This window comes from Quercus lobata, chromosome 11, assembly GCF_001633185.2.
Source record: "Quercus lobata isolate SW786 chromosome 11, ValleyOak3.0 Primary Assembly, whole genome shotgun sequence".
Classification (NCBI taxonomy): Eukaryota; Viridiplantae; Streptophyta; class Magnoliopsida; order Fagales; family Fagaceae; genus Quercus; species Quercus lobata.
The window spans coordinates 47,333,852-47,355,650 of NC_044914.1; the positions used below are offsets into that span (position 1 = coordinate 47,333,852).

Consider the following 21,799-nt stretch of genomic DNA (forward strand, 5'->3'; position numbering starts at 1 on the left):
CTTCTACTAAATCCATATATTTTTCGATAGGGATAAAAGTTTTGCTGTTGGTGATGAATCAACAACAAAACCGGTTTTCCAAATCAAAACCCCAGAAATAAAAAAATAAAAAAATAATAATAAAAAAAAACAAAACAAAACAAAAACAAAAACAAAAAAAAAAACTATGAACGTAGATATTAGAAAACAGGGAAAGGCTTAGTGATTTCTATAATCCAAAATAGGGAAAAAAATTGAAAAATTGAGAAAACAAACATTTTCATGGAGAATCCAAAAGCCCAAAACAAAAAAGTATCAAAACCAAAATCAAATCTAAACCTATCCAACAAAAAAAACTCAATAAAAAGTAATGTTTCATTCCCAAATCTTAAAAAAAATGAAGGAAAACGTATCGAAGCTGGTTCCTATGATCTGATGGTGAAAGATATGTAGCCCATAGATTTTTCTTTCCCTATGTGCTTGCAACGGTGCTTTAAGTCTGAAGAGGGAACGGAGAACTCTCTCCTTCTCTCTTATTTGTCAGTTTTTGCCCTCTCCAAACCTAAATCATATATAACCCCAAATTTCAAAAAATCAAATCAAAACCTAATGTTACCCAAATACCTAAATAAAAATCAATCCAACCAAATTTCTCAAAACTAATTCATATTTCATACCCATACCCAGATCTAAGAAAGAATGAAAAGAAGAAAAACTTACCGGTGGTTAAGATGGCATAACTTATTGAAGGTGATGCACAACGATGTAATTAAACATGATTAATTACAATTACAGAGAATTGTTAAAATTAGAGTTTCGAAATAAAAGTGGTACACATAAACTGAGACCGGAGCATCTAAATTGTATACATGAAGATGAAGTGCAACTCTAACACTTGTTATTCCAGACACAAGCTTCAATAAAATATATATTTTGCTTCTAAGCCAAAAGGGACAGCCAAAATAATTAGGAGTATAACCTGCAAGAAAGACACATATTTGCCAGTCTACTAAAAAAAAAACGCAAACCTTCTCAAGTACCTCCAAAAAATAGTAAAATAGCCAAAATTCAAGATAGCTAAAAAGAAACTCAAAAACATCCTTTACTATGATATAACCTTTATACAAACCCAAAATCTGATCAATGCACCAGATGAAGAGAGGGGGGAGATGTCAGAAGCTCTTCAAACCAAGAAATATCCTGCAAGAAGCTAAAATCAAGTAATTATTTTTCTTTGAAAAAAATTCTTACCCATGGTTACTCTTACAAAATACTATCAAAATGAGATCTCCTGCAAGAATTGCACAAGAAAAAAAAAATCACCAACTCAACTAAAAGATATTCATCCTATTTTCATTTCTCCATTTTCTAGGCAACAAACAGGAATTTAACCAAAATAAGAAAGTATAAATATCACCCAAATAAAAAAATATAAAAGTTTCATTTTTATTTCATCCTATTTTCTCGACAACCAAACAATGTTTAAACAAAAGAAAATTCTTTGGTTCTTGGCAACCAAACAAAACTTAAGCAAAAGAAAAAAAGCCAAGAAAGAGTGTACCTTCCATGTAGGCGGAGTAGCGGAGAGATTGAACCGCAGAGGAGAAGTTGAGAGATCGGTAACTGAACACAGGAGGAGGAGTGGAGGAAGAAGCAGGGAAGGTTCTAGAAAGATACGGAGAAGAATTAAAAATCCTAGACCTAAGAGAAGAAGAAGCTCCGGAACTCCATTGGAGGAGTTGTTTATGGGCGAAGGGGAATTTTTTCGTTCTTGATACTAAAGTCGGCTTCATCTTCCTGCTTCTACTTCTTTTTTTTGGAAAAAATAAAAAAGAGAGAACTCTAATCTGAGATTTAGCGAAGGCGAGGGGCTCGTTTTTGAGAGAAATTAAGAGACATTCTCTTTGGAACTGAGACAATGAGTTTTTAGAGTGATTGAGATTAATGTGAAAAAAGAAAAAAACAAAAACGTGAAGAGCCAAAAGACAAAGAGAGTCGAGGTGGAGGAAAATTAGACTCTAATTTCATATTGAAATTGGTGTGGTTGTGAGAATCTAGACACATGTCACATAATTAGAGTTTTAATTTAGAATTGCAATCTGGACACATGGCACAAAATTAGAGTTCTAATTTGAAATTGCAATTTGAGTTTCTCTCTGCTTCACCTATAAAATAATTTGGAATTGCAATCTAAACACATGGCACAAAATTAGAGTTCTAATTTGAAATTGCAATTTGAGTTTCTCTCTGCGTCACCTATTATTTTATATATAGATTATATGATAATTACAAGCCAATGAAGTGAGAGATTTAAATCCTTAATATCTCTATTGAAAATACCAAAAAATGTCATTTGAGTTACAACTTTAAAAGCACTTGGGCTTCATCTAAATAAATAAATAAATATATATAAATATATATATATATATATATATTAACAGGCAAACCTAAGAGAAAGTCAAATTAGAATTTAATTGGAGTCCAATTGTGCGCCATGTGTCATTTTTAATATTTATTTTTTTGTGCCAAGTGAATTATTGAATGCAAAAATAGATAAGTCAAAATCCAAATAAATTCTAAATTGAATTTCAATTGGAGTCTAATTTTGTACCACGTGTCTATCTATTTTTTTTATGACAAATAAATTATTGGGTATAAAAACTGAAGAATCTAAATCTAATTAGATTACATATATAATGAGAAACCATTACATATTTTAGAAATCTATCATTTAAAAATGGTGTAAGCTAATGCCATGTATATAATTTCAACATGTTTTATAGCATATGTACAGAGTTAGATACTAGTTTATATTAATACTGGCCTATGAGCACGCTCATATGCATGCTTAGAGGCTCTTCTATTTTTTTGGGTAAAAATTAATAATTTGCATAAATTATAATTTGGGATTAATATATTTTCCAATCACAAAACAATCTAGAGGTGTGATAAGTGTTAAGTATTTGTGGAGAACTAATTTTATGCGATGTGAGTAGTTGCTCAGAGCCTAGTGTTTTTTTTTTTTTTTTTTTTTTAAATTTTAAAATTATGTGATGTGAGTAGTTTTTTTTTTTTTAATATATATATATATATAATTTTTTTTATTGGAACTATTGGTAGTTTTTTTTTTTTTTTTTTTTTTTTAAATTTATAGGAGTCGTGGGTGGGTAGCCTTTCTTTCTTATTTTTGGTTAGAAACGTGGGGTAGTGGGGCTGGGAAGTGAGAAGTGTGAGGGTAGTGAGAAAATTTTAGTTATTTACCATCTTAACTTTATTTCTCTTTTTAAGGAATAAGAATAGATTAATTAAATTAGAGGTATTTTTAACAGTAAAAAAAGCAATAACTAACTTTTTGGAATCCTCTTAATATATTCAAATACTTACTCAGAATGAATGAAGCAGTTTAAAAACCAAATATAAAATTTCTTCCGAGATTATGTACAACAAAATAATTGATGCTGATGGTTTTTAGACCCCTTAAAAACACAATTGGATTAATCTAGGTAATTAGCCAAGTTATTACTTAGCCCAAATTCCAAATCTAAGTTATCACAATTAAACAATCATATCATGCAAAGCAGTGGAAAGATAAATAACACAATGATATGATTACCCAGGAAACCAAACCGGTAAAAACCTGGGGAGGATTTAACCTAGTTATCCTTAAGGTAAACCTGAATCCACTATGAAAGAATCGAAGTTTTACAATAGAACTTAGACCACTAACATCTTATTGCTACCTATCAGTAGAAACTTACTGACACGACCACGTGCAAGCTCCGAGACCACGGATTCCTTCTTTCTTGGATTCTCTAGCAAGTACAAGCACACCCACTTGTGTTTCTTTAAGTTCTTATGGCAGCAACTGAATGATTATCAAGTTCTTGAACGAATCTCCTTCTTGATAATCCTAAGCTTGTGTAAATGGAAGCTCCTCACAGATCTGACAAGAGATTTACATAAACAGCAATATGAGCAACACTAAAACGTGGCTAGGGTTTGCCTTATATACCTAGGGCAAAAATACAAAATCCTAAATGTTTTAAATGAACTAGGGCTAAGTTGGAATTCTGCAGAAAACGCATTCTGCCCGAATTTCGATTGATCGAGCCTAAGCTTCGATCGATCGAACCAGGTCGAATTGCACTTTTAATTCTGCAACAACTTAAATCCAACTTTACATAAATGATACAATTTTGAGCAAGTCTAAACATGACTAAACAACTTGTTTTGATCATGCTTTGCCAATAATACACATTAGAGTTCTAAACACATAAGTTCCTAAGTTTTTAGAACCTAACAAATGCAAATAATGGGCACAAACAGTAGTAAGGCTACCTCCCCTTTTTTTATGTCCCTTATGATTTATGAATGAGAATTTTACAATATAATTAGAATAAACATTCCATTCGGCGGTTTTGGTTTTACACTTTGACTTTTGTTTTGGTTTTGAGCCAACAAAGCTTTTGGAGTGAAAAATTTTACACTTTGACTTCTGTTTTGGTTTTGAGCCAACAACGCTTTTGGAGTTTTTCACTTGGCAAAACCATCATATGAACCTGGGCTTGATGGGTTTTGGGTTTTGCTGAATGAATTCTACCACAAAGATGGTGAATCTAGCGGCTTTTGTACAGTCCATCAACGCTCCAGAAGCTTCTCTGATGACTATGTGGGTAGGTTTTAAGGAGTGATTGTGTGAATTAAGTGTATTTGATTGTTGAGAAAACATTAGGTTAGGCTGTGGCGTAAAACACTAGTTTTACGCCATCCAATAGCCCTTGGCCACGTCACCCATCACTTAAATCTCCTGAAGGAAGAGAAATAGAACAATTTCAAAAAAAAAAAAAAAAAAAAATTCATGCTGTTTTCCTTTGCTTCACTACGTCTTGTCCTTTACTTCATCTCTGCTTCCTCCTTGTGAGATTGTGGGTGTGGGTGTGGGTGAGGAGGACACTAATCAACAAGAAGACAACCTTATTAATAAAAATAATCTCTCTGATTTTGGGGTTCAAGAAGCTTCTTTTGGAGAATATGTTTTGGAATTTTTAGCTAGAGAGAGGTGGGTCATTCTTCTTCTTCTTCTTCTTCATCTTTTCTCTTTTTATTTAAATCTTTGTTGTTTGTGCTGAGGAAACCAGCGAAAAATCTGTCAAATTGGATTATTGAATCATAAGTTTTTTTTTTTTTTTTTTTCTTCATATATTATAAAATTGGGTTTATTCGCAGGAGAGGGAATTTCTAGATTATGTTCATTTTATGTTTAAGTTTTGAAGACAGAGAGAGATGGGGTTTTCTTCTTCTTCTTTTTTTGTTTTTTTTTTTTGTTTTTTCGGTTCATTTGATACCTCTTCTTTGTTTTTGGTCCTTTTTTTTTTTTTTTTTAAATGTCCATTACCTTCTAAGAAAACTAGGAAAAATCTAGGAAAATTGATTTTGAAACATGAGGTTTTTCGTGTTTTTATTTAAATTTCATTGGGGTTAAGAGAAATGGAGGAGGGACTTTCTGCGTTTAGTTCGTTTTCCTGGGTTTGGAAGTAAATATTTTGGGCTTTTTTCTTATCTTTTCTTTTTGAAATTTTGAAATTCTTCTTCTTGAAGCATTTTATATAGGGTTTTCAAAGCATAGTATAAGATGGGCTTTTGAATGTTTTGGTCTGAGAAGAAGGGGATTTTGGTTTGAGAAAAAGGGGATTGATAATTAATTGCTGCAACAATTGTACAATCTTTTCATATTGGGGGAGAAGACAGAAGATGGCAATATTTGAATTTTCTTCTTTCTTTAATTCCCTAGGTTTCTTGGCAACCAAACATACTTTAGAGTGTTTCATGGTCATGGCAGAGGACACGACGTGGTGAAGCAGAGGAAAATGGCGAGAACTTTTTTTTTTTTTTTTTTGAAATCAATTAGGGATTTAAGTTGTGGGTGACATGGCGAAGGGCTATTGTATGGCGTAAAACCAGTGTTTTATGCTATAGCCTAACCTAATGTTTTCTCTTGATTGTTTTGTGAAATAATGCTATTGTAGCTGAAGCTATTAGATGGTGTAAAATGATGGTTTTACACCAAGTCCGGACCAAATTTGTTCTCATACAATTAATAGCTCAAACTACAAACCAAAAGTCCAAAAGATTCCCTTACAGAAGAGGGCATGTTGGAAATTGTCTTATATTTTATTTGTAATTGGTGTCTTTGTTGTGTTTCTTCGGTATGAAAAGAAGGGAAGTTCAATTCCTATTTGTAAAAGAAAAAGTTTTCCTTATATAAGAAGTAATTATAGATTCTTTTTCCGTCGAAGAATACAATTGCAAAAGGTTTTTGGTTGCTTTAGTCTGTATCAAGGGGCTTGTCTAAACTACAAAGTAGTGCTTTGTAACCACTTAAACCTACAAAACTCTTTGGAGGTTTTCTCTACGCTCATGAATAAAGATTTAGGGGGTGTTTGGTTGTGTTGTTTAAACAACACAACACGTATTTCTATAACACTTTTCACTCACATATATTTCCATAATAGTTAAACAACGTTACTAGAACAATATTATCAAACAGGCCCTAGGTTTTCTCTGGTTTTGAATGAGGAGCTCTATAATTAGTGGTGGTGCCACCTTATGGCTAGGGTGGTCCCAAGATCACGTTGACCTGAAAATATATATATATATATATATATATAAAATAATATAAAATTTTATATTTATTTACCTTTAAAAAAAAATTTTGGACCACCCTGAATTTTTTTATGACAATAAAATTAAATTTTGGTCCATAATTTGAGCAACTTAACAATATATTGGAATCTTTCAAGCAAAAAGGAAAAACTCAAAAAAAAAAAAAATTTGAACTAAAATCTGGAAAAAAAAAATTATAATAAAACTGCTACAGGCTGGGCAATGACTTGATTTCTTTGACTAAGCACACTGCCCAAAATAACACAATTTTCAACATTTTTATTATTTTTTCTCACCAAACATATTACTTACTTCTCATTTTTAATTATTTTTTCTTATTTATTTTTAACCACACATGTCTTCTATCTCCTCGATTTTTACACTTCATACTTTTAAATTTTATCACATCTTCACCTACACTTTTACATCTCCATTTTGCTTTTTTCCTTGTTCGTAACTTCTGTGTAGTACTAAAGCGGCAGTGTCTCTACTCAAATTTTGAGTCTCAAATTTCTTAATACGATTTTTTTTAGCAGTACAAGTTTTCATTTTTTTTTCCTTTCGAGGTTTTTTGGTTTACAAAATGCATGCAAATTTTTTTGGTTCTAAGAACTTTTTTTTTTTTTTTTTTTTTTTTTTTAAGCACAAACTTCATGCCAGCCAAATTTTGAAGTTCAGCCGGTATATATTGAAACACCTTGAAACACCTAAAATAGACCAGAATGACCCAAAATTTTTTCCTAAATGGAATAGGGTGGGTTACTGTTCCGATTTATTTACCAACACGGTATTTTCCGGCTATTACGACCGAAACGGAATGGAATTATTAATATTGAATCAAACCTAAATACCTAAAGGCTAAAAAAAAAAAAAAGATTGTATAATTTATGCTTTTTAAGGAATACCTTGAACAAAATTCTTGGAGACGCCATTGTCTATAATAGAAACTTTGAAAAGATTTCACAAAGAGAAACACTCTTAAGGGGAAGAATTTCGAACTTTTTACACTCTAAAAGGTTTGACTTATAGACCTACTCTTGTACGGTAGCCTTTCATCATCTCTATCACTCTATGTACTAAGGGTTGGTTTATATTCCGAAAATTAAGTTAAATAGGCTGTACAACAAATTCAGTTGACTGTTTACACAAAATCTTGTTTAGTTGAGCAACGGTCTCACATACTTTGTGTCTAAATTTTGAAACTCTTCTTCTTGACCTGACTTAATTAAACCAAACTTAATTATAATATAACACTTTATTTTAGCACTAGAGAATTTAGCTGACAATTTAAAACTAAACACAGTGTAATTAGATTTAGGTTAGTTTATATTTATGAGAGTTTTGAGTGTGTTTATGTTTGTAAAGGTTATGAGTGTTATTTGAAAGAGTAAAGTTGTTTGCGAGGTCTGGTTTAATATATTTGTAACTTATATCACTGATAGTGAGTTTAGGTTAGCATTATTTGTAGATGCAGAAGTAGAATTGGCCAAACCATGTTATATTTTAAAACGTTTCCATTGGTCCCTAATCACAGCAACAACTAATGTTAATCAAAACAAGGGTGTTGTATAATCTCTAAAAAAGTCATTTGTCTATTTTTTTTATTCATCTTTAATTAGGTTTTCTACAATGTTTAATTAGCTATCCTTTAATATGGAGGTGTGTTGTAGTTGTGATTGATTGTAAGCAATGCTTTTGGACTTCTGGTTTGCAGCCTGAGCTGCTATTTTGAATGTTGTTTTTGGTGTTGTTCTAAGAAAATGGTCTCATTCATGGAATTGTAATAGTAATAATAAAAAATAAATAAAGCACTAAACTAAACTAATCTAAACTCCAATGATTGTCAAGGAGGCCCAAACGCCCCAAAAGCACAAGAACTGAAAAAAAATCCGAAGGGTAAAGAATCCGATCACCAAGACCAAATATAGCATAAAAATTGAGTTCATACTCAATGAGTTTAGACGTTTTTAAGTTAGGTATGTTTCTATATATTATATTAACTATTCAAAAAGTCATCCCCCAATGTATATATCTCCCCAACACATATTTTTCCAAATAAAAGAATATTAAGTACTAACTCAATTACACTCCCATTTAAAACTCCATTACATATTATTAAAAAAAATCCATTACATATATAATATAATCAGAAAAATAAAACTATATTACAATATATTCAGAAAATTAAAACTCCCATAATAAAAAAATTATAGCTTTCTCAACCTGCTCCAACTCTAATTTAGGGGGTGAAAAACCCATCAAAATTATAAAATAAATATACAAAGACAATGAACATTTGCTAGCCATAGAGACCATTATACTAGAGATAGCAAGCTTTACATGAGGATAAAATGTGGCAAATTGTGCCATTACCAACAAAATTACAAAACTACAAACCAAAATTTTGGAATCTTCTAATAATACTGAGTTCTTCATATACACTAGAACAAAGTTTGTAACTTTGAAGGGATCTTGTAAATTGAAATTCCTTTGATAGGCTCAAAGAGAAACAATAATAAGCAACGCAAGCAAAAAAGGGCCCAACCCAGAAAACCCAATGGCCATCCCACAATCTGCCTCCTTGCAACAATGCTGGAGCCCAGCATCTTGCAGGTTCAGACCCACACCTGCATAACCAGCCCTCCCAGTAACTGTGATTGACACAACACTGCTAGTGCCATAGACTCTGCTACGACAACACATACCATTGATATGCCAAGTTCCTTGCACCTTTTTTTGTCAAATCCCAATGTCACACCAACAAAGAGTACCAAACATGTGCAAACGAATTCTAATGTCAATGCAGTTTCAGGGCTTAGTGCTGATGCTGCTCCATATATTGCCACCATTTGTGCAGCCACCTAAGGAATGATTTTGCACTGTTTAATGGTCCCTCACATTTTTCAGTATAATAAAACCAATTATTGAGCCAAGACATAGATAGCTGCACGAGAAAGAGTTACAAGATCCCTAAGGGCAGCTATGAATGTAAACGCTGGGCTCATCTGGCCTCCAGATAATGGAATTGTAACCATGAGGAATAAGAAGGATATAATGAAGACAGCTAGCGGGACAAGAAGCTTTGGTTCAACCGCATGTGAGTCCAAGCATGAGATTATGGTTGTGAGGCTGAATACAATTAAGGCCGTTACTAACTCTGTGAAAGCTGCCTTCCACATCTGAAATTGAAAATCAATACGGAACATCAATCTCCATTCCTTTGAAGAAATTATGCACTTATTTACCATAAAATTGTAAAAGAAAATAAGCACTTGAAATAATATTCTAGGGGTTAGACTAAAATGCTGTAAATGTAAAGTTGAAATGGTATGCATGAATGTCAGGTAATTAAATAAGTATTGGCATGCCATAAGTAAAACAATTTAGGCGGATGAAAATATTTCATGGGACATCATATTTTGATCGATGATCCTTTAAAAGAACTAAATGTTAACCTGCAAGATGCCGCAAGAAATTTTTTCTTTAAGGTAAACACATATATACACTTTATAATTAAAGCAATTTCTCTATAATCAAGATGAAAAGCTGTTAGGTTCTAAAGATTTAGGTGTAAATGTTTAGAATCATATTTTTATTGTGTTGGCAAACCAAAAACAAAACATGTCTAATCTAGGTGTTTAGGCAATGCTTAAAAGTATATGTTTCAAGTTTCAAGTCTAGTCAACTGCAAAAAAATAAGGAAGCCAGTTTCTGCCTTACTCGACCAATCGAGAATTAGACTCGACCGATCGAAAATCGCAGGTCCAGATTTTTTGCAGAATTTTTAAACAGGCCCAAGCCCGCTAAAATGTTTAGGATTTCATTTAAACTTCTCCACATATAAAAGGGAAACTCTAACCACGTTTTAAAGACTTTTGAAAACTTGTGTGTTACTCTTTGTGAGATTTGAGAGGTTTTATACCTTCTAACTACACAAGAATCTACCGGAGTAAGAACTACAATCAAGTATTGGTAGAACATAGTTGCTGCATCAAGATCATTACTGATGGTGATTTGAAACCTTTGAGTGGGATCTCAAAATCACAAGCAAGGCGGCTTGTGTTGCTATAAATCCAAGAAAAGAAGAAGTCTATGGATTTGGAGTTTACACGTGGTCGTGTCAGTAAATTATTACATGAGGTAGTAATAGATTTAGGGTTAAATATGAATGTAAAAACTTCAATTCTCTTTTAGTGGATTTACTTTACCTTAAAGATAGTTAGGTCAAATCCTCCACAAGTTTTTACCTTGAAATGGTTAGTTTCATTGGTTTTTCTAGATCATCATATCGTGGTATTATTTAATTTTCCGCTGATTTGCATGATATGATTTATTTGTTTTTAACCTAAATCTGAATAATTAATCTAAGTAACCATTTGATTAATATATTAGGTTAAACCATCTGCTTTAAGGGATCTAAAAGAACAAACAAAAGCAAAAAAAAAAAAAAAAAACTTCTCAAGAACTCTAAAGGAAAAAGAAGTAGAGAAAATATTCATTCCTAAAAAAAATTTACTTGCATAACATCATCAAAAACTTGCATAACATCATCAAAATACAATAGATATTGACAATTATTCCCCAAAATAAACTTTCTTAAAATTCAAACTTTCTCACCCTATTTCCAAAATACATATTACCTATCTAAAATATAATAAATCAGAAAAAACAAGAAGACAAGGAGAAGAGGATTAATAGTAAGGTGAAGAATTATGGGGAAGAAGATCAGTTACGAAAATGAGAAAAAGGGTTGGAAGAATGACGAGGAGGAGAAACACCAAGAAACAAAAATTAAATACTAAAAATCCATCACCTACTTCTTGGAAAATGAATCATGTAATATTGTGGAACATCATCCCAAGTAGTAAATTGTGATTATTAAGATATTTATTATAGCCAGTTATAGAATTGGAATAAAAGTGTAACAAATGGAACTTGAAGGAACTAATTATAATATGATATACTAAGCACAAAAGTAAAATTCTAGGATATTATCTCAAGTAGATAAAAATTGTGATTAATAAATATATTTATAGTCCATTATAGAATTAAAATAATACGTGTAACAAATGGATCTAATTATAAACCAAGCTTACCTCTGGAGAGTAAAAAAAATCATTTTTATCCATTTTTTTTTAAAGTTCAAAATCTATAAAAAAAAAATTAAAAAAAAAATACGAGTTTTAATCAAAAAGAAAAAAATAAAGAACTTTATTATTTTATCTTTAAATTTATAAAAATTATAGGATAAAGACTTAAGTATAATTTTAAATTCAAACACAGAGTTGCATTAGTTTTGATTATCATTGGAAAATAAAACATTTGTTTGTGTTTTATTAGTTACTACAAGTATGCAACCAATATTTGAATTTAATTATGAAACCTAATATATTGTACGAAGAAAAAAAAAAATATACCTAAAGTTTGTCCAAAAATATAATAGAAACTTAAATTCTTAATGTAATAATTTATCATTCTCCATTCAAAATTGTGTATAAATAATAAAATAAATATTACAATTTGATCATTTAATAAGTCTATGTTAGCTAAAACATCAAAATTCACATGAGTTATAATTGAAGTTTGTTAGTTACTAAAATCTTTGCATAGTTGGAATTTAGGCTTATTCATATGTAAACATACTCCTTATAAATAAAAAAAATATAACAAATATGTTATTCGTCAATGGATTTCTTGTATTAACAATATCACTTAAACTTCACATAAATGAAATCTTATTAATTAAATTAGTTTCATGCACTTGCATGCATATGTATTATGTGTAAGTGTCCATCAATTATAACCACACCCCCCCACCCCCCCCAAAAAAAAAAAATCATCACTCTTATCAACTTTTAATCCAAAAAACCCAACCAAAGACCTTTTCAACAAATTACATTTCTCCTATACATTTTTGGATATTGATCAAAGACCTTATCAACAAATCACGTTTCTCTAGTCTTCATTTTTTTTCCCTGATCTTAACATATAGGCCAATAAGGAAGACGAAAAAGACATTTTAGGAAAAAGAAATTGTTACCGTTTATAAAAAAAAATTTTTACAAATGCATCATTTTTACATTTCCATAGATATTATTGGCTTTGACACAATAAATACCAGAGTTTATATTGTTTTTTGGCTACATAAACAAAGAGAGAGAAACGAAAATTATGCATTAGATGAAGTGGGTTACATAAATTTGCTTCAACGATACATACACATAATTAAACAGACAAACAAATTAAATAGATAGAAATGAAAATGGAAACGTAAAAGGCTTACAGTGTAACAAATGGCAATATCAATAAGGAAAATTATTAAATACTCTAAGAGTACAATAAATGTGTACTCTCTCATCTATATATAAAATAATAGGTGAAGCAGAGAGAATGTGAAATTGTAATTTCAATTAGAACTCTAATTGTGTGCCACGTATACACACCAATTTCAATATGAAATTAGAGTCAATTAAACGCTGTGCTTCTTTCTTTCTTTTTTTTTTTTTTGGATTTGGCTGAATAAAACATTCTGCCGGTTAAAATAAAATAAAAAAGCGTTTCAACTAGAAGACCCTAGCGACACTGCGATACAGAGAAAGGGAAGGAGAAAAAAGAAAACCTTGCGCCACGAGGTGGGTTCTTTCTAAAATCTTTGACAGCTCTTTCTCTCTCTGTCAATGGCAGACAAGAAATTAGGGTTCTTCACTATAAAAGACCATCAGATCCGTATCCTCCATCGGTTAGTCTCTGTTTTTTGGTTCTTTAAATTTGGGTTTAAATATGATTTAGGTCTGGGTATTTTGATTGTATTGGATTGGAATGTATTGGATTGCATTTAGGTTTTGGCTTAGATTCAGTTTTGAGTAAGGAATTTGGGATAGAATGGTTTTTAATATCAGATATCTATGTTAGATTTGGTTTTTCTTTTGGATAACAGAACCACCCGATCAAACTCTCTCTCTTTCTAATGCACTCCCATGGCCTTCTTCTTCTTCTTCACACAATTCTATCTCCTTATTTTCTTAGTCTCCCCATCGTTTCCCCTAACCCATTTACGGATGGCTCTGTCAAACAATTGCCTCTGTGTTTGGTTCTTAGATTGGCAGTTTTTAAGAGTTTTTTAAAATAATTTTTTTTAATATTGTAATAGTGCTCAAACCATGATTTAGTTTCATGGCTAAAACTATTTGGGAAATTAAAAAAAGAAGAAATTTTGTTTTTGTTTTTGTTTGTTTGTTTGTTTGTTTATTATTATTATTATTTGTGTGTTTATGTTTGTTTGATATGTTATTAATTGCATCTGAATGGTATTTTTGGCCATTGATATGTCAAGCTATTATAATGGGTCAATGAGATAATTTTTTAAAATAATAATTTTATGATATTTACCTGGTTAAGATTATTGAATAATTTTTGTTGTTAAAGTTTGTTAACTATCCTGAAATATTGAATCAGTGGTTGCTGCAAATTTTTTGGGTTTTTCTCTTAACTGGCACCGGTAATAGAGAGATGCAGATATAGAGAAATGGAGAGACAGAAATAGAGAGAGATAGATACAATCCGTAAGCAATAGGGATTGAGATTGAGGATCAGCACTACTCCGTGACCAATATAATTGGAACTAAACACAGACTGATGAAAGGTACACATCACTTCTTTGTGTTTGAATTTGAATTGAAATTTGGATGTTTATTCTCTTTCTTTAGTTGCTTTGTTGTCAATATTAATTCTTACGGCATGGACAAGAATGGTAGAACCCTAGAATCATGAGAGGCCATCTCCAAAGGACATATATAATAATGGCTATATATAAATCAGACTGACCTCTAGATATGGTGATTCTTGAAAAATCAGACCAATCTCTTAATTTAAGGGGAACATTGAGAAGATTATTGAAAAATAAAACCATTTTACAGTTTATTATAGTTTGCTTGAATGGAGTTCTGCCAGGAATGTTTACATGAGGTCAACGGGCTATGAATAATTAAACCATTTGTGAAAGCCATTCGGCCAAAATTTGACTATTGTATTATACACTTTCTCTTTTGTACAAGGTATAAACTGTTATTTTTCTTTGGTCTATTGTATTATACATTAGGGATTATAAACAGATTTCAACATGGATGCTTCAGAGTGTATAGTAATTTTAAGTTCTTTGTAAGTGGGATTATGGGATTTTTGGGTTAATTACTGCATTTTAAAATAACAAATAAACAGATTGATAACTAAAGTATGTTATACACTTTGCAACAGATTTTTAGGCGCTGTTTTTTACAACGATTACTTCAAACTCTTTTCTCTTTTCTCTGGTCTCTTTTTTACTGTTTTATTTGCAAATCGCAAGTGCCATATATTTTATTTGATTAAATTAGAGCAAATCTTTCCCCCTTTTTTTTGATCTGATATTAATTAAACCCAAACAGTTCCTTTGTGTCTATGAAGTTTTTGTTAGTGTCTTCCACAGACAGTGTATGTGAAATTGAAGGAGAGGTTGGTGGTTCATTAACTAATAGAGAGAGATTGGATTATTTTTTTCCATGTGGGATTTGAACTTTTTTTTTCCTTTTCTGCATTAAGCTTAAGAGAGGAGGAGAGGAGGTGCAAATCCTAAACGTGTAAGTTAGGGACATCAAGAGATACCAATTGACCCAACAGTCACGGTGTGTGAGTTTTTATTGGGCATCTTAAATTACTAAATGCCTCAGGTTTGAGTGGAAGATTCCTTTTTATGCTTTGACATATGCTTAATACTTAAGTTATATATCAAAAGTGACATGTTGAATGTCCTGTTTAGATTGATTTATAATGTTCACCAGGCATTTTTGTAAGAAACGTTGTTGGAACAAACTGATAGGTTAGGATAGTCTGATTTCCCTTCTACTTATCTCATACTTTGTATTAGATTTTATCAATTTACTGTATTTGTGTTTCAATTGGCTCTGATTTGCATGCTTTAGCCAGCTTTTTTCTTTACAAATTGATTTTTTTAGCCAATTTTCCCTTCTACTTATTTCAAATCCACATTAGTTATAGCTTATGAGATTTCAATTATAATTTTTTCTAGATCATGTGTTGATGCCAGGTTGGTCATTCTCTAAACAAGAGTGTGTGTCTGTGTTTTCTTTTTCTTTTCACGAGCTTAAAAGGTGGTATGCTTTCTTTGTTGGTTGTCACTGCTTGATTGGTGTTATTGCATATTAAAACCCAGTGTATTCAGAAGGTATGCACTAATTTCTCAAGAACTGCTCACCGGTACTTTTTCTTATTCAAATTTGAATTAAAATCCGGTTGTTTATTCTCTCTCTTTGAATGATTTGGTCTCAGATTATACTATTTGTTTTTCCTGTTTTAGTAACATTATAATCTTTTCCAAATTGAAATTATTGTTTTCTTCGTTTATTTACTGCCTTCTTTGAAATAGAAACATAGAAATAAATGACATAGATTTGATTAAATGGTGTGTTGTTGACGATTCAACCCATATGTTCAATGTTTTCTCAGGCTTTTTTTGCAATATTTCTTTCATTTTTCTCTGCTGCAATTTAAAACTGCTATGATTTATTTTTTGAGCAATCGGAAATAATGGCAGTTTTACCAAACTGATACCAAAGCAGTAGTAAAAGTGTTAAACTTGAAACTAAAATCTTGTGAACACATTAATGTTTTTGATTAGTCCATGGATCTTTATTTTTATGTTTGCTCTGCTTTGCAATCAATTTGGCTTATTTGTTTTTGTGCAATTTTACTATTCAGTGTAGCTCAATGATTACATTGTGTTGGTTTTGAAGGATTTGAGTTTTCTATTAGTGATGATTATGTAATCATTAATTTCAGTTTCAAATCAGGTTTTATATTTGGTTTGTGGTCTCTATAGCATTTATTCTTTTTTGGTGTTTGTTCGTTTTGGTCTTTAGATTTCATGGAAGAACAATTCCAGTATTCTGTTATTTACTAATTTGTTAATTATATTTATCCTTTGGTGACTTTATAATTGACTTTCATTTGTACTGAAATTAGAAACAAATAAATACGAAAGTTAATTAAAAAGCACTAACCTGTGCATAAGTTGCATTTATTTATTTATTTTTCCATGTTATATGTTTTGTAGCCAGTGTTGTTTGCGTATCAGGGATTGGTTTTTTGCTTTGCTATCCAATTGGGTTTTCTTTATTGTTACTCATGCCCTTTTTTGTTGTATAATTATTTTCCATATTTTAGGTTTTTTTTCCTCAAGTATTTGGATTGAATTGACCTGTAAAATTGTAATATCTGTCTGATTTAATCTATAGCCTGTAACTTCACATTTTCCCTCTATTGTACATTCTTCTTTGTCTTGGTATTTACAATGTTTATATGTTTTCGTTATAAATAAAAAGCTATGTTCCAAAAAAATATAACAAAAGTTGTTCATGAAAGAGAAATTACTTTGACCAAAAAATATTAATTTTTTTGTACTATTTAATCAATGGGATTGTGGGTTTGAATTCAATGTGGTAGCTATTCATAATTGGTATATAGTCTATCTTTGATTCCAATTTGTTTGATTAAACTCCGAAATCAATATTTGTTACTTGCTAAAATATGCAAATTAACCCAGTGTGATTTCTTGACATATATATAGGGATGAGATATGCCAATTGAAGAGCATTTAATAGAATTGGTATCATAGAAGTGATAAGATTACCATTTGAAAATCAGTCTTTTAAAGAAAGATTGACTATGACAATGAGGTATATTGGTACTTTATTATTTTGTTTTAGATATGATCAAAGATACTTGGAGATTAGGTCAGCATTGTTTATGAAAGACTAATTTCTCTTTCGTTTATCTTATACTTTGTAATAGATTCTATCCATCATGTATTTGTTGTGTGAATTACCTCTGTTTAGACAGATTTATGATGTTCACCAGGTGTTTTCAAGAAATATTGCTGGATAAAACTGGCAGGTTAGGCGATTCTAACTATCATTCTTCTCATTCTCTATCCTATGACTTCCATTAGGTTGATTCCGTTGTTTCTCCAAAGGACTTCTTCTCTATTCTATCTCAATATCAGTATCATTGGATTCATCCATTGGATTACATTTTGCCAATTGATGTATTTGGGATAGTTCTCTGCAAAATTAAGTTTTCTTTGGTTTATTTTTTTTGTTTTATTGCTTTGCAATATTAGAAAATGTTGCAAAGTTTATATCATCAATTTTGGCTATTCAACCTGTTTTCTTTAAATTGTAAACGCCTTTGTATTTTTCCCTTTGTATCAGTTTCTTTCAGCAAGAATAGTTACTCAACCAAGCAAGGGAGGAGAGTTAGTCAAGGAGCCAATTTGTAAGGTATTCTTAAAGAAAATTAAAACTTAAATAAATCAACAATGGTCTCTTCAAAACCCCTTTGCTATCAGCCTTCAACATTCTTTGGTTTCTAAAACATTCATTGGCTTTAATATACTAATCAAAACAGAATTTTGTCCAATAGATTCACCAGTTTTCTCACATTGTCTCTCTATAATTACCCCCTTTTTGTCTCTGTCTCTGTCTCTGTCTCTGTCTCTCTCATGTTTTTGTTAGGGTAATGTTTGAAAGAACATTAAATGTCTTTGTGTGTGGTTTATCTTTAGAATGAATAGATTATGACTTTGGGAATTTACGTTTTGACTTAAGTGGTTTATAAATAAAGGGGTCTTGAAGCTTATTTTATCATAATTTACCACAAATCAAATTTTATCTAGAATATAAAAAAATCAATTGATATTGTATAACCTATTATCTATACCTTTAAAAGAAAGGTTTTTCAAAGGATTTTTTTTGCCCTGTTTGAAGCTTCTCAATGGGTATCACTAGGCCTTGAATTCGTTGTGTTCTGTTAGTCTATCCGCTCTTTTTTCTCTGCCCATCTCCTTCTCCAAAACCACATTATAACCTCCATTTTATTTGGTATGTGATTTTACTAATAAGCTTTGGCTTTGGGATTTTTGTTTCATTTGCCAAGTTCTATAAAATGAGCAATGTGAGTTTGAAGGTTCTGTTTTGGTTATCTTTGTGTTTGTTCTCTATTTGTTTGTTTAAATTTCCCAGTGAACAAAATTTGGTCTATGGATCCAATTTGTTAAAAAGATTTCTTCTTCAAAATGTTATTTTTCTGCACTATTCTTCTACAAAGAACCTGCACTGCTACACATCTAAAATCTTCGCTACATTGTTTCACAAAATCTACATTGCACTGATTCATAAAAAGTCTGCACTGCACTGCACTGCACTATTTCATTAAATCTACTCTGTTTTGAATAACTATCTACACTTTTTTAAAATAACTTTTGTCTTGGTTATCTTTGTGTTTTTTCTGTGTGTTTGTTTAAATTTTTCAGTGAATACGTAGAACAAATATAGGTTCTGATAAATAAAATCTATAAACATTTCCCAAAACCATTCTTTGTTCTTAAAGGGAATAAATATGACAAAGAAATTGGACCTGAATAAAATAGGACACGTAATTTTTTAAAATCAATTAAATTTCTTAATCAATTTTGACGCTGCATTACATGTCACTAAAACTATCAAAGTTCATATTTTAATGCATAACTTAGTGGGAGATTAGGAGAAAGAGAAACAATAAAATTTGATAAAACAAAACCTGCAGTTGTCTTAAGACGTATATCGGTAATTGAAAAATAGCCATCCTCATTTGCTTTGCTCCAAGATTCGTAGTCTTAATAATTGGGAATTGACATGCAAAAGTTGTTTATAAGGCAAATAGTGTTATGGTTAGGGGTGAAAGTTTTTAATTTGAATACTTTATCTTGCCTTTGGGCATATTTTGATATGATTAGGGAAGGTGGCTATGTAGAATCCATTGTGCCATTTTGAATACTTAATATTTACATTTTCTTACTCTATGCAAATTGAGTGCACTTGATTTATGTGAGGAACTGAGGGCAACTAAGCCAAATCACGAGAAAGAGATTTTGTGGCATATGTGAAGTTTGCCTTGGATCTGACCAATGCACCATTAAAAAATTATGCAACTGTTTGGAAAAAAAGAAGAAGGTAAGTTTGTTTCTTTAAGATGTTTCCTTGCTGTTCTATCTTTTAGATTTTAGGTAGTTATTGAAGAGAGATACAGCTTGATTATTACCATTTAATTGTGTTTTTTTTTGGGTTATGTTGTGTGGATTGCAAGTAGTCAAAACTTTAATTTGAAGGAAAATTATTGGCTAGGGTGCCTCAGCGTTATTTTGGACCATGTGATGCTTTTTTAACCATAGTGAGGAATGTCTATTTACCCACTATAATATTGTGCCCTTTTTTTCCTTCAGTATTTCAATGCTTTATTTCTAATACCTTTCAAAAGGTAGGAAGGTTTAGGATCTCTCTGGATTAATCTCTAAACCTTTAATTTTTGTTAGGACCACACATGCATAATCTGCAGAAAGAAATAACTATAAGTTTACAACTTAAAAGGAAATTAGAGGATTTTTTTTATATAAATGTGACCCTTAAGATGACTGGAGAGGACTGCATAATCTATGCATGGTTTCTTTGGTGTATTAATGGAGATTCATGCTTAGATTATGTACTTTTAATGATACTATTGTCCAAGGGATTAATGCTTACCATAAAAATAATTATTTATTTATTTATTTTTTCCGATTTAGAGATTTTTATTAGACGTGTTGAAAGGAAAAAGAAATGATAAGCTATCTAACATTGATTCATGTGATTTAGATTTGAGATGGTAGAACTAATTTCGCATCTGTATGTGTTCTTCATTTGGAATCAATTTAACATATTTTTTTTTAGAAGTTCTGATATGTCTAGGTATGCAAAAAGATCATCAATGGCTTGGTTGCTCACAACATTAGACCCATAAACTTTTAAGGGGGTTAAACTATTTGACTTTTGGTTCATTTTAAGGTTATAAATGTTATTTTGAGCTATGTACCTAAATTTTTATGATGTTATGAAGAAAACTATTTGTTTTTCCACTTTTGTAAGTTTAATTTTTTCCCGCTTATTCAAAGTGTGTTAATATATGTTACTATAATGAAGTATGATTTGATTTAATATTGATGATGTTATATAAAAAAAAAAAAAAAAACTTTTGAGATGCTACAAAAATACAACAAAAAAATTATTAAATAAAAATCCCGTGTATTTGCACGAGTTGCAAGCTCTTTCTAAAAATAGGTTGGTAAAATAGATAAAGTGGTGTTTGGTAAGCACAATACCTGCTAAATCCCCGCATTTGTTTGGTAAGCTCTTTCTAAATCCCTACATTTCTAACTAAAAATCCCCGCATTTTTACATCCAATCTACCAAACAATACTTGCTAAATAATAAAGCACAATCTTTCTTGTCCAAAGCATATTTTATGTCACTGTGATGAGAGTGAACCATACTCATGTGGAAGCACACAATATAATAAAATAAAAGTAAACCATCCACTAATGGCACATCACATAGCTCTCACAAATAAATTATACAAATCCAATCAAAATATACTCATCTAAGCTAGAATAGACAATACAAACAACATTTCCTATACGCCCAACTCACAATTCACCTATGCACACAAAGCACTCTTATGCCAATTATTTATAAGCACTTACAACTAAAGCCCCAGTTGATAAGCCATTTCGTATAAGGTTTGCTGGCCTGCTCGACTGAAATTGTGCTTAATTATCATCTCCTCTTCCCCTCCTCCTTTCATCTATTCTATCTTACCCCACCACTCATTCTCATTAACAAATATATATTTTACTAAGTTTTGTTAATGAAATTTTCTGATTAATAATATGAATTTAGACTTAACTGAGCCTTTTAAACATGAATAAACTCATGATTAATAATATATCTATTCCCGTGCGGTAGCACGGGCTACATACTAGTTTCATATGAATTGTGGGTCTTATTATGAATTTAATTAGTAGAACTCAAAATTATGTGAGATAGAGGAGTATACATAGTACTCTGAGAGTATTCAATAATTATCCTACCAATAAACCTATATATATATATATATATATATATATATGAAGGCACTAAGCAACAACTTATAGGGTTACATAGATAGGCAATAAACAAATACTTATTTTCTAAATTAGAGGCCTCAATCTCTTTCTCATATAATATTTTTCCCTTTTTTTCCAATGTTTTAGTGA

The 21,799-nt window shown here is 30.9% G+C and overlaps 1 long non-coding RNA gene and 1 pseudogene across 1 annotated transcript; one reads left to right on the plus strand and one right to left on the minus strand.

Annotated features, from left to right (window-relative positions):
* Positions 1-9,031: 9,031 nt before the first annotated feature.
* Positions 9,032-9,821, minus strand: LOC115966999 (annotated as a pseudogene).
* Positions 9,822-13,213: 3,392 nt separating this feature from the next.
* Positions 13,214-17,753, plus strand: LOC115967945. Its single transcript, XR_004086600.1, has 3 exons — positions 13,214-13,381; positions 14,098-14,284; positions 17,645-17,753. It is a non-coding gene; the product is annotated as an uncharacterized LOC115967945 (long non-coding RNA).
* Positions 17,754-21,799: the final 4,046 nt, after the last annotated feature.